The 14309-nt window shown below is 39.8% G+C and overlaps 1 long non-coding RNA gene across 1 annotated transcript in view; it reads left to right on the top strand.

Moving 5' to 3' along the window:
- Window positions 1–4121, top strand: part of LOC309617229 — a 105745-nt gene extending 101624 nt beyond the window's left edge. Inside the window, exon 2 of the long non-coding RNA XR_014237817.1 lies at window positions 637–4121. This is a non-coding gene — a long non-coding RNA (uncharacterized lncRNA). The remainder of the gene's footprint in view (window positions 1–636) is intronic.
- The last annotated feature ends 10188 nt before the right edge of the window (window positions 4122–14309 follow it).

Raw genomic sequence — 14309 nt, 5'->3', positions numbered from 1 at the left:
TCAGCAAATTTCAAGTATATTATGCAGTATTATTAACTATAGTCACCATACTCTACATTCATCTCTAGACTTACTCATTCTATATAACTGGTATTTTATACTCTTTGACCAACCTTTCCCCATTACCCTGATCCCTTAGCCTCTAGCAACCACCATTCTACTCTCTGCTTTGTATGAATTTGATTTTTTTAGATTTCACATATAAGTGAAATCATGCAGTAGTTTTCTTTCTATCTTTGGCTTATTTCACTTAGCATAATATCTTCCAGGTTCATCCATGTTGTTGAAAATGGCAGAATTTTCTTCTTTTTAAAAGCTGAATAATATTACATTGTATATATATGTACATATACATGTTTACATATACATGGGTAAAGTTAAATATATAGTTAAATACAGATAATGTAATACTGTAACGGTAGTGTGTAAATTACTTTTAACTTTTTTTTTAATTAATTAATTAATTTATTTTTAGCTGTGTTGGGTCTTCGTTTCTGTGCGAGGACTCTCTCTAGTTGCGGCGAGCGGGGGCCACTCTTCATTGCGGTGCGCGGGCCTCTCACTATCGCGGCCTCTCTTGTTGCGGAGCACAGGCCCCAGACGCGCAGGCTCAGTAATTGTGGCTCACGGGCCCAGTTGCTCTGTGGCATGTGGGATCTTCCCAGACCAGGGCTCGAACCCGTGTCCCCTGCATTGGCAGGCAGATTCTCAACCACTGCGCCACCAGGGGAGCCCCTACTTTTAACTTTAATATAAAAGTTAAAAGGCAAAAATATTAAGAATAATTATAATCACAAAAGTTTATTAATGGATATAGAACATAAAAAAAGTAAACTCTGACTAAAAAAACCCAAAGCGTAAAGGGGAAGTGGTTAAAGTGCAGAGTTTTTGAATGCAATTACAGTCAAGTTGTTATCAACTTAAAATAGATGATTATACCTATAAGATATTTTGTGTAAGCCTTGCAATAACCACAAAGAAAAAACCTACCAGAGATACTCAAAAGATAAAAAGAAAAGAATCAAAGAAATCATTACAAAAAATCAGCAAATAACAAAGGAAGACAGCAAGAGAGGAAGAGGGGAACAAAACAACAGCAAAACAGACAGAAATCTATTAATGAAATGGCAATAGTAAGTCATCATCTATCTACAATTTCTTTGAATGTGAATGAATTAATAAAGTCCCCAATCCAAAGGCTTAGAGTGTCTGAATGGATTTTAAAATCCGTAATTTCCAATGACCTACCTTTGAGTTCTCTTTTTGTTTTGGTTAAGTCTGCTTTGAAGCTCTCTGCTTGTTTTTTCATTTCAGACATGTGTTCCTTAGCTCCTCAATTTCTGTTTAATACTTTTTTATGATACCTATCTCTTTGTTGACCTTGTTTTGTTCAAGTATTATTTTCCTGATGTCATTGAGTTGTTTACCTGTGTTTTCTTGTAGCTCACTGATCTTTGAAAAAATTATATTGAATTCTTTGGCAATGTGCAGATCTCTATTTCTTTGGGGTTGGTTATGACGAGTTATTGTGTTTCTTTGGTGGTGTCATGTTTCCTTGGATTTTCACGTTCCTTGTAGTCTTGCGCTGTTGTCTTCACATTTGAAGAAGTAGTCATCTCTTCTAAACATTAAGAACTAGCCCAGGCAGGGAAAGACCTCCTCTCATTGGTGGGTGCAAGGATGTCAGCTGGGTGAGGTGAGTGATGATTCCATGTCTGGATCCATGTTGGGGGACGCACGAGGATGCCAGTTCTGGGGGTATGCAATGGTGCAGTTTCAAGGGAGCATGCGGGTTGGGTCTGGTGGGTGTGTGGATGCATACACAGCTGCAGCAGGCACTTGGTCCCATGGGTGCCCCTTTGCAGCTGGGATAGGTGCCTGATCCAGCAGGCATATGAGTGCATGTGTGGTGGCACTAGTGGGTGCCAGGACCAGTGCATGGGCACATGCTTCATGGTGGGTGTCAGTTCCCAGGCATGGGGGCTGTGGCCTCATTGAGACTGGAATGGGGTGAGTAGCACTTCTGACTCCAAGTGAGGGAGGGTGGCTCTTGGCAGCTCCAGTTCCAGGGGGCACAGTGCCTCTGGCTCCAGGCAGGTCCAGCAGCTAGGGTCTGTGTGAAGACTGGGAGTGCTCTGTGGTAGTAGCTGGGGCTGCTGCGATCAACAGTGGCAAAGGCTACTGAGATACCCTGCTGTTCTTCTTCCCCATGGGAGGAACTGGGGGCCGACAGGATTCCTCATGGTGACATGCCAGCAAAGGTGATGGGCAGCGCAGGCAGCATGTTTCTTGCTCCCTTATATACTGCCATTCCCAGCCCTTGTGCTCCTCTGGGTCACTGCAGCCCCCTAGTGGCACTCCAGAGTTCTCCCAGAGCTATCCTCATCCATGGATAGTTGACTTTATCACTGTTTTTGTGTGGGGATGAGGGCTGGGATCTCTTAGTCTGCTATCTTGCTGATGTCACTCAGTATATTATTTAGAAATGAAACTTTGGGTAATATTAAGTTGTATTTTGGTTGTACTAAACTGGAATTACATTATAAGACCCAAGAATCTCTCTCTCTCATTTTTTTTTTTTTTTTTTGAGATTCCTGCAGAAGAAGTGAACACGATGAGTAATATAAAATGGAAACGAAGTGCACTGTTAGTTGGACCAGGGTTCAGTACTCCTCAGAGCAGCATTTGGGAAAGCAGGTTTGGAGCATATGTCTTTAGGCTTAAGGTTTAAATGAGACTGCCAGTTTCCCTGAATCCCAAATCTAGACTACAGGACCTCATTACTCTATGGATTGCTACAATAATAAATTAATGATGAGGGAACCCTCAGGTTTTAGGCTCTTAGTCAATTTACCAACCCAGCCACACTGAGCAAGGAAATGAAAAATGAGAGTGGGCCTCACCCATACAGGTTAATACTTAAAAAAATTTTATTTATTTTGGCTGCACTGGGTCTTAGTCGCTGCATGCGGGGTTCTCTAGTCACGGCTCATGGGCTTCTCTCTAGTTGTGCTGCCTGGGCTCTAGAGCTCACGGGCTCAGTTGTGGAGCACGGGCTTAGTTGCTCCGTGGCATGTGGGATCTTAGTTCCCTGACCAGGGATCAAACCCGCGTCCTTTGCATTGGAAGGCAGATTCTTAACCACTGGACCACCAGGGAAGTCCCCCCATGTGAGTTAATACTTAATGCAATAGTTATTCTGCCCATTGATAAACACAGACCAATTTGTGTCCCAGATGTTGACAAAATACTTTAGCAGCCCTTTGTCCTTATGAAGCTGGGGGAGAGATGGGGAGAGTTTCACTCAACCACCAAACCATTATTTCAAAGAACAGATCTCATCAAATACAGTAGCGGAAAATATGGAGCAAATGAAGATATCCCCTTCCCCCCACTGTATTTATTAACTACTATGGAATTGTTTTCCACGTTAATCATCATATCAATAAAAAAAAAGGATATATAGGCCACATATAAATATTTTTCAATTGGAAACATGTATTTCATCCCTTGTGACAGCCATGAGATTGTCTTGCAAATTTCTAAGTGTAATTGCCCTTTGAAATCCATAGCAGCTTGTGTGTTCAGAGGATGTTTCCCACCAGCTGCTCCCAGCCAATGAATGAGTGTGGCAGGGATAGTAAGGTGGGCTCATTCCAAGGAGACATGGGACTCTTCTAATGGTGACTTTGGCTTGAAGACTCCCTATTGGTCTTGTGAAAACTTCCTATGACTGCGTCACAGTCCAGGATGCCTTGACCCAACCTCCCCTGCCTCACTCTTTTATTTGAGATCAGATTGCTTCCTGGTCTGATGGTTTTCCCAGCCTTTACAGCTCTCACATAGGTGTCTTTCCTGAGAGCATCCTTGAATGTTTAATCTTAGATTAACACAGCCTTCTAAAATGATGATCTATATGCAGAGTACCTTTAACCTAAGAGTTTAAGAAGGACTTGCAAAAAAGTGATTTTAATAATTTTATTAAAAAATACATAATTTATGATGCCTTTAAGAAAGACTAATGAAAAATATCTAAATTTTCCTCATGCTTTTGCCCGCACGCAGCAATGAAGACCCAACACAGCCAAAAATAAATAAATAAAATAAAAAATAATAAAAAACCAATTCTTTAAAAAAATAAGTTCTATCAGGTATGATTGGTCTATTGATTGATAGATCAATATCTATCTATCTATCATCAATCATTAGTTTATTATTTTAAAGTTTTGGCTGATACAGTCTGGCATATATGGTATCTTCAGTTGATTATCTTAATTTGTGATAAGATTCAAGACCAATGCAATAGAAAATCTGAATTACTCTAAGCAAGATGTCCGTAGGATAATGGGGCTGTGCCTTGCTGTGGTAAACACACAGAATGTGGTTCATGGTGAATGAGTGCTTGGCTAGGTGTATCCTTTTTACAGGTGGTCTCCATAAGCAGCTTGCCCAAGTTCTAATGAAGCTTGAAATTAACATGGCTCTGTTGGTTTAATTCCTGGTTTCTGCTGGAGTTCTAGTTACACTGGCTTATCAGTCTTAAACAGGGGACCAGTACACTTTTGGCAGCATCGCTTGTTGCTGGGAGTTCTGTCAGGAGAAAAATCAATAGCCATATAGTTATGCTTGTATTTTTCTTCTGCCTGGTATATTTATAGTGGTTAAGTAAAAATGTGTGTGTGTGTGTGTGTGTGTGTGTGCATACGGTGGTTCTTAGAGCAGATATTAAGTTGATGATGATAATGATAAATAGTCTCTGAATAGTATGTAAGAGCTCACAAATCATGTCCACATATACTGTGTATTTAAATCCTAATTGTAACTCTGAGAGGGAGATGTAATTATCCCTATTTTACAAATGAAGGAACTGAGGATCAAAGAGGTTAAGAAACTCCTACAGTTAATAAGAGAACATAAACCAGGAGGTATGACTATGTTTCCATATTCTTATCAATACACTTTACTTCTTTTTTTTGATATAGCTTTGATTCTACTTGCAAAATATATTAAACTAGACATTCTGTGGTTTTGATAAAGTTTGAAACTGGATTATTCTTTTTCTTTTAAGAGGAAAGAAGAAAAATATTTTTGAATGTTTATAATATGCTAGGCAATGGTTAGTTATTTTTACATATATAATCTCACTTGGTCTTCAAAATAACAGTTTATTTTTTAAAATTAATTTTTATTGGAGGATAGTTGCTTTACAATGTTGTGTTAGTTTCTGCTGTACAGCAAAGTGAATCAGCTATACGTATACATATATGCACTCTTTTTTGGATTTCCTTCCCATTTAAGTCACCACAGAGCATTGAGTGGAGTTCCCTGTGCTATACAGTAGGTTCTCATTAGTTATCTATTTTATACATAGTAGTGTATGTATGTCAATCCCAATCTCCCAATTCATCCCACCCCCTCTTACCCCCTTGGTATCCATACATTTGTTCTCTATGTCTGTGTCTCTATTTCTCCTTTGCAAATAAGTTCATCTGTATCATTTTTCTAGATTCTACATATAAGTGATATTATACAGTATTTGTTTTTCTCTTTCTGACTTACTTCACTCTGTATGACAGTCTCTGGGTCCATCCACGTCTCTGTGAATGGCACAATTTCGTTCCTTTTTATGGCTGAGTAATATTCCATTGTATATATGTACCACATCTTCTTTTTTAACATCTTTATTGGAGTATAATTGCTTTACAATGGTGTGTTAGTTTCTGCTTTATAACAAAGTGAATCAGTTATACATATACATATGTTCCCATATCTCTTCCCTCTTGCATCTCCCTCCCTCCCACCCTCCCTATCCCACCCCTCTAGGTGGTCACAAAGCACCGAGCTGATCTCCCTGTGCTCTGCAGTTGCTTCCCACTAGCTATCTATTTTACGTTTGGTAGTGTATATATGTCCATGCCACTCTCTCACTTTGTCCCAGCTTACCCTTCCGCCTCCCCATATCCTCAAGTCCATTCTCTAGTAGGTCTGTGTCTTTATTCCTGTCTTGCCACTAGGTTCTTCATGACCTCTTTTTTTTTTTTTTCCCTTAGATTCCATATATATGTGTTAGCATACTGTATTTGTTTTTCTCTTTCTGACTTACTTCAATCTGTATGACAGACTCTAACTCCATCCACCTCACTACAAATAACTCAATTTTGTTTCTTTTTATGGCTGAGTAATACTCCATTGTATATATGTGCCACATCTTCTTTATCCATTCATCCGATGATGGACACTTAGGTTGCTTCCATGTCCTGGCTATTGTAAATAGAGCTGCAATGAACATTTTGGTACATGACTTTTTTTGAATTATGGTTTTCTCAGGGTATATGCCCAGTAGTGGGATTGCTGGGTCATATGGTAGTTCTATTTTTAGCTTTTAAAGGAACCTCCATACTGTTCTCCATAGTGGCTGTGTCAATTTACATTCCCACCAACAGTGCAAGAGGGTTCCCTTTTCTCCACACCCTCTGCAGCATTTATTGTTTGTAGATTTTTTGATGATGACCATTCTGACTGGTCTGAGGTGATATCTCATTGTAGTTTTCATTTGCATTTCTCTAATGATTAGTGATGTTGAGTATCCTTTCATGTGTTTGTTGGCAATCTATGTATCTTCTTTGGAGAAATGTTTATTTAGGTCTTCTGCCCATTTTTGGATTGGATTGTTTGTTTTTTTCATATTGAGCTGCATGAGCTGCTTATATATTTTGGAGATTCATCCTTGGTCAGTTGCTTCATTTGCAAATATTTTCTCCCATTCTGAGGGTTGTCTTTTCGTTTTGTTGATGGTTTCCTTTGCTGTGCCAAAGCTTTTAAGTTTGTGTCCCATTTGCTTATTTTTGCTTTTGTTTCTTTTGCCTTGGGAGACAGATCCAAAAAAATATTGTTATAAGTCAAAGCCTGTCCCGCCTATGTTCTCCTCTAGGAGTTTTATGGTTTCAGGTCTTACATTTAGGTCTTTAATCCATTTTGAGTCTATTTTTGTATATGGTGTGAGGGGATATCCCCAATTTTAGAGATGGGGAATTGGAATATTAAAGACATAATATGCTACTCAGAGTTCTTGGTTGCAGATGATGGGAAACAACTCTGACTTATGAAAAAATGATAACTTATTAGAAGGATATTGGGAAGCCCTGAATTCCACTAAGACTGGAAAAAAGAGGGGCTTCTCCAAAATATGAAGGGGGTTCAGTTCTCAAATTAGGAAATATTTACAACAGTGATAACTTGCCTGAGTGTCCCGTTTAGAAATGTAATTGATGCTCAACTCTTCCTTTTATTTAAATTTTTTAAAACCCCAAATTCACATTTATCCATTTTCAAACTGGAAAGTTTTGTACCTTCCTTTCTCTTTTTAGGAGAACTCAAAATGTTAAGGTACTCATCGTCAATTGCCTATGAATGCTTACAAAATATGAAAGTAGCTTTAAGCTTTGTGGTGAGTACAAAGGAATAAAGCATACCTTTGCTGAGCCTCTTTCAAGCTTCCCCTGAGGACTGCTGTGCTGGGCTGGGAGGGGGCAGCACTTGGACTGGCCTAAGCCTCTGAGTTGGTGGGAGCAGGTCTTAAATGTCCATATGGTCTTGGCAGCCAGTTATGCACTAGATTGGGGGGAGTGATTAAATGCAGAGATGGGGTTAAACTGTTAAATCCCAAGTGATATGAATGGCTACAAATGAATGACCCAGAAAACTCCCTCCCCGACCCCATATTCTGTATTTAAGAGACAGATCATATAGACTTTGAATAGCAGCCCAAGGAGGAATAGATTTATATTGTAAACCATGCTTGTTTGGTTAAAAAAATTCTGCAACAATTTACTCTCTTACACCACATAATCCTTCTTCATTAATAATAGACTTCATTATTTAAATTTACTGCTGTAGATTTCAAATATCAGGCCGCTGGTGAATTATTAGCCAGTCTGTAAGTAAGAAGAACTAATATTTATTAATGAGAGTTTAAAATATGTAAACCATATAATTTCTCAATCTAATCCCAATGCAATGAAATAATTAATACACATGAGTCTACACCACTGTGATCATATTCTCACATTCCGCTTCCTTGGTTCCCTCTTTATTATTACAAAATAATTGATGTTTGTCATAGGGCATATAATGAAATTGATGGTGACCCTGCCTGTCAGTGAAAAACATATATTTCACTTTTTCTACCTGTTGTCCTTTTCCCCCCATATCTTCCAACATTGATTAATGAAATGCCATGTAGAATGGCCTTATAGATTTGTCATTTAACCAAATATTATGTAAGGTAATAAGTACAACACTGTTGCTCATTCTTTCTTTTTTCTTTGCCCTTTATTCAACTATGGTTTAAACTGTAAAATGGGCTTACTGCACATGAAACCTAAAGTTGGGATATAAAAACTTCTGATAGAATTATGATTCATTTTTTTATATGGGGAAATATTTTAAATGTGTAAAAATAAACATATGCTCTTTGATTTCAACATTGAACTGTATCTGCTTATAGCATAAGATTGGTGTGTACATTCCACTGCTTTGGCTTGTGTAACTCTATGAAAGAATTTTGCTTTCATGTAACCAGGGACATCTATCCACGTACTGGGTGAATTATAAACTACTTCAAACACCCTTGGATGGAGGGGGACGTGAGCTATATTATGCTCACATTCCTGCCAGTGATATAAATGTTCTCTTTTTTGATGGAGGCTGGCCATGAGAAAATTTGTTTCACATGACAACATTACATACCATATTTAGATTTGCAGCCATAATCTTGTCGAGAGTTGATTATCACATGATTGGAGCAGTAAAAAAAATGAATTGGCGTTTAAACTTTTATGAGAAAGCACTTATATTGTGGAATAAGACTTCTTAATGGAGTGCAGGCATTAAACAGACCTTGTATTAGGCTCTGAAATTAATGGGTCACTGTATAACTTTCTAGTTTTCATAGCCTGATAAGATTAATGCTTGCTTATATAGCAAATTCAGTGGCTCATTTAATTTCATATGAATGTTTAAAGTTAAATTGCTTTTGGATTAAGTCTTAATTCATTATTCATTTTAATGTCTTGAAAGAACTTTCATTTTTCTTTCATTTTATTTAATCAAGTGCATCATCATTAAGTAAAGGCTAAGGACCTAGATAGCTAAAAATAATGTGAAAAGGAAATTTATTAATTTACATTGAAAAGAGACTTATTTGTTATAAAATTTATTCAATACTATACCATGCTTATGTATGGTGCTATTTCAGAGACGAGATATTATAGGCTTTTTGTCATATTTTAAAACACCAAATTGAAAAGCTGCCTATTTGGCCACCTAATGTTGCATGTGTACTCCTTAAGCAAAGATTACCATTGAACTTTGTTTATAAAATTTTCATTTATTCTCATAGTCAACAAACATTTATTCAGAACCTACACTCTATAGGCACTGACCAAGCACTGTGGAGTGTTCACTGTTGAAAATCACTCCATGTCTGACCTGTAAGAATCAACAAGTCTTTTTTTTTTTTAATTTATTTATTTTTGGCTGTGTTGGGTCTTCGTTTCTGTGCGAGGGCTTTCTCTAGTTGCGGCGAGCGGGGGCCATTCTTCATCGCGGTGCACGGGCCTCTCACTATTGCGGCCTCTCTTGTTGCGGAGCACAGGCTCCAGACGCGCAAGCTCAGTAGTTGTGGCTCACGGGCCTAGTTGCTCCGCGGCATGTGGGATCTTCCCAGACCAGGGCTCGAACCCGTGTCCCCTGCATTGGCAGGCAGACTCCCAACCACTGCGCCACCAGAGAAGCCCTCAACAAGTCTTATAGAAGGGAACTTCACTTCAGAGGGCTGATGGAGTTCTCATCTGTACCGTGAGGGGGTTCTAGTCAAGATCTCTAAGGTCCTCCTCAGTTCTCGTATTCTGTGATCCCATGGCTATATCATCCTTTGGGATATGGGCAGAAAAGGAAAAATGAAATTAATGAATCTTCAAATTTATACTATTGGTCATATTAATATAATATCAATCATAACCATAACTACAACTATAATTATTAGTTTGAATACTCCTTTGAAATATATCCATTCTATCATTTCATGTTGGCCAGGTAACCATTATTATCTCCAGTTTGGAGTTGTGATAAGCATTTATTGAACATGTACTGTATTTCCAGGATTTTGCCAAGTCCTATGAGGCATGGATGTGTTGGTCTGTCTTGGTCACTGCTCTGTCTGTATGGCCTGTAACAGCGCTTGGCATGTGGTGGCTGATCAATAAATATTGTACATTTCCTCCTCAGGCACTGCCAGGTAATTCTTAAGAACAGGCCAGGGCTTCCCTGGTGGTGCAGTGGTTAAGAATCTGCCTGCCAATGCAGGGGACACGAGTTCGAGCCCTGGTCTGGGAAGATCCCACATGCCGCGGAGCAGCTAAGCCCGTGCACCACAACTACTGAGCCTGCGCTCTAGAGCCCGCGAGCCACAACTACTGAAGCCCTCGTGCTGTAGAGCCCGTGCTCCGTAACAAGAGAAGCCACCGCAATGAGAAGCCCGCGCACCGCAACGAAGAGTAGCCCCCGCTCACTGCAACTAGAGAAAGCCCGCATGCAGCAATGAAGACCCAACACAGCCAAAAATAAGTAAATAAAACAAATAAATTTATTTAAAAAAAAGAAAAAAAGAACAGGCCAGTGTGGGAAACATTAATGTAAGTCGGAAGTTCTTAGAAACGTGATCCCCTGTAGCATCAGCATGACTTGGGAACTCGCTTTAAAATGCATGTTTTCTGATCCTCTCCGGATCTACTGAATCAGAAACCCTTCGGTGGGGCCCTGTAATCTGTATTTCAACAAGCTCTCCAGGTGTGCACTAACATTTGAGAATCACTGATGAAAGGAGTCAGCTTAGTGTTGGGTCCTAAGGAGATGGGAGCATGTCCCATGCCCACCTGGTCTGAGATCTGAAGGGTCGAAACGAAAGCAAACCAGCTTCTAGTCTTGACAGTGGGAAGTGAGGGTGCGGGTGGGAACAAAGAAGCTGAACCAGAAAAAGACCTGTGAGCCTGCCTGGACCCTCCTCCCGACTGGACAGGGGAAGTATCTGCGGCACCATCCACAGGCGCTGCAAAGCAAGTGTGTTCACGTCTGTGGTGAAATTGAGTGTAGAGAGAGGATGCTGATTTAGAAATGGGTTTAACCAATGGAAAGGATTATTTAGAAGCTGGGTAGAGCCAAGGTATGGATGTGGAAATCAGCTAGGAAGTCGGTAATGGAGTAGCAAGGCCCGCATTTTCCTGATACCATTTTTTTTTTAACATAAAAAAAAAGGGTTTTGTGATGTTTCCTATGAGAATTTAAGAATTCTAAAGCCCGTGCTTTTTCCACATAAGGAGTGCCACATGTGAGATTTTTTTCGCCCTCAGGTATGTTGGCTTAGAGTAACATATTAGATAATGAATTACTCAGGGTGTTTCCTAGGTTGGAGGAGAGACGCACCTGTCTGAGACGCTTACAGACTTGATTAGATAACATTTGTCAGTTGCATCAGCCAGAGGTAACTCCTGACGCAAATTGTATTTCCCTGTAGGTAGTGGAACCAAGCAATGTTCCAGATTTCATGGGATTGCTGAAGAGGCTTGCAGGAGTGTCATGCCTAAGAGGCTGTACTGCATTTGTCAAGATAATCAGACTATTTGCAATCACCATTTTCTGCCCTCTTTTTTCAGAGTTCCTAGATGGGAATATAAAATAACCTAGAAGAGGTGACACATTTGTGTGCTATAAATAGATCGTTTCCAGTCAAAGTGTAATAGATCCATACTTTTCTTGATAAATTCCTATCAGTGATTTCTTCTCTGTTTTTTTTTTTTAATTTATTTATTTTTATGGCTGAGTCGGGTCTTCGTTTCTGTGCAAGGGCTTTCTCTAGTTGTGGCAAGCGGGGGCCACTCTTCATCGCGGTGCGCGGGCCTCTCACTGTCGCGGCCTCTCTTGTTGTGGAGCACAGGCTCCAGACGCGCAGGCTCAGTAATTGTGGCTCACGGACCCAGCTGCTCCGCGGCACGTGGGATCCTCCCAGACCAGGGCTCGAACCCGCGTCCCCTGCATTGGCAGGCAGATTCTCAACCACTGCGCCACCAGGGAAGCCCCATCTTCTCTGTTTTTTTTAAATTCCTGTCTGTCATTGAGTGAAATAAATTAACTTGTGAATACATAATGAGCCATGTTTATGCTGCCAAAATTTTGTGTTTATACACCAAACTACTTATACTATACACAGGAGATTTTCTATTTTGCTGAAAATACCTTTTCTTTTCTTTATTTTTTTAAAAAATTTTGTTTATTTATTTTTATTTTTGGCTGGTTGGGGCTTCGTTGCTGCACGTGGGCTTTCTCTAGTTTCGGTGTGTGGGGGCTACTCTTCATTGCAGTGTGCAGGCTTCTCATTGCGGTGGCTTCTCTTGTTGAGGAGCGTGGGCTCTAGGTGCGCGGGCTTCAGTAGTTGTGGCTCGTGGGCTCTAGAGCGCAGGCTCGGTAGTTGTGGCACGTGGGCTTAGTTGCTCCGTGGCATGTGGGATCTTCCCCGACCAGGGCTCAAACCCGTGTCCCCTGCGTTGGCAGGTGGATTCTTAACCACTGCGCCACAAGGGAAGTCCCAAAATACCTTTTCTTTTAGCTTCTGGAAAGCTCTCTTTGGGGCTTGTTTTTAAGATATATCTCCCAGAAAAGCACAATATTATTTCTCATGTTGGAGTAGGCATATCTATGGTTCTGCTCTCAGCATGGTCAGGAGAAGGTTGAGCTTAAATCACCGTGTGTGAGGAAGTATTTGAGAAACAGTGTGATTGCATTCAGATCCAGCTCCCTCACCAGCCAGTTCTGGGAGACTTTAGGGACGGTACATGGCCTTCCTCAGATGGTGCTGGTGGCTGCCTAAAGCAGATGTTTTGGTATTAAATAGAATAATATATGCAAAGTGTTTTTGCTCAGTGTTAATAAGCTCTTTATAAATGTTTAAATTTTTGATCAAAGGTAGCAAGACAGAGTGAAAAGACCACTGCAATAAAGCAAACATCACAGTAAAATGAGTCCCATGAATTTTTTGGTTTCCCAGTGCATATAAAAGCTGTGTTTACACTATACTGTAGTCCATGAAGTGTGCAATAGCATTATGTCTTAAGAAAAACACAATGTACATACCTTAGTTAGAAAATACTTTATGGTTAAAAAATGCTAACCATCATCTGAGCCTTCAGTAAATAGTGACATCTTTTTGTAATAGTGACATCAAAGATCACTGATCATAGATCACTGTAACAAATATAATAATAATGAAAAAGTTTGAAGTATTGTGAGAATTACCAAAATGTGACACAGAGACATGAAGTGAGCAAATGCTGTTGGAAAAATGGCACCAATAGAATTGCTAGAAGCAGGGTTGCCACAAGCCTTCAATTTGTAAAAAATATAATCTCTGCAAAGCACAATAAAACGAGGTATGCCTGTAATTTCTTTTTAGTCCGCAGTTTTCTTATCAATGCCAAGAAGAGTTTGAATTCAGTGGTTTCTAAGAGCTGTTGCAATCATGGATTGAATTAGGATTCTATTAAAAGGACCTCGGGCCTATTTTGCGAAGAGAGAGAGAGAGATGTGGAACTAGCTAGCTACCCTTCTCTCCCTTACCTTCATTTTTTTTACCCCCACTCCCCCTCTTTATCCTCATGTTAGATGTCTCTGCTTGTCTCCTTAACATATCACCCCAACATTTGCCGTGTTAGAGAGAAGAGTCAATTGAGAAAATGGACTTTCTTCCTAAGAGAACTTATTCAGCAGCCCCTTGTTACCAAGGCACATATCTCCATATTGTGCTTGGAACCCCTTCGCTGACAGCCTTTAGGAAGGCAGCAGCCACATGGTTCTGTGAAGTCAAGTCAGGACATCCGGGTTTGCATGAGGGCTGAAGGATAAGGGAAAGGTTGATTCAGTTTGGAACTTCAAGTGGGGTTCCAAGTCAGTTTTGGCTGCCAAACAAAGGATAAACATTAGAGAATAAACCATCATGAGAACATGGACAAAACTTCTCTCAGCCATTCAATCGTATCTCAATATTAAGCTATTGACTGGAGTATCATGTCTGAGTGAGTGATTTGTAAACAAAATACATGAACAACCACAGATGGTTCGCTAAATAAACTACCAGATTTGTGGAACTATTAAAAAATAGGCAGTAGAAAGAAAATTAACTGGCTTTGAAAGATGATTATGTTGTATCACTTGATGGTAGCAAGTTAAATAGTATGTGCCACTTTGTCAATAAGAATGTG

The sequence above is a fragment of the Balaenoptera borealis genome, assembly GCF_965194805.1.
Source record: "Balaenoptera borealis genome assembly, chromosome: 19".
NCBI lineage: Eukaryota > Metazoa > Chordata > Mammalia > Artiodactyla > Balaenopteridae > Balaenoptera > Balaenoptera borealis.
Note: the sequence above shows the minus strand (reverse complement) of the source record. Positions and strands in the feature narration are given on the sequence as shown.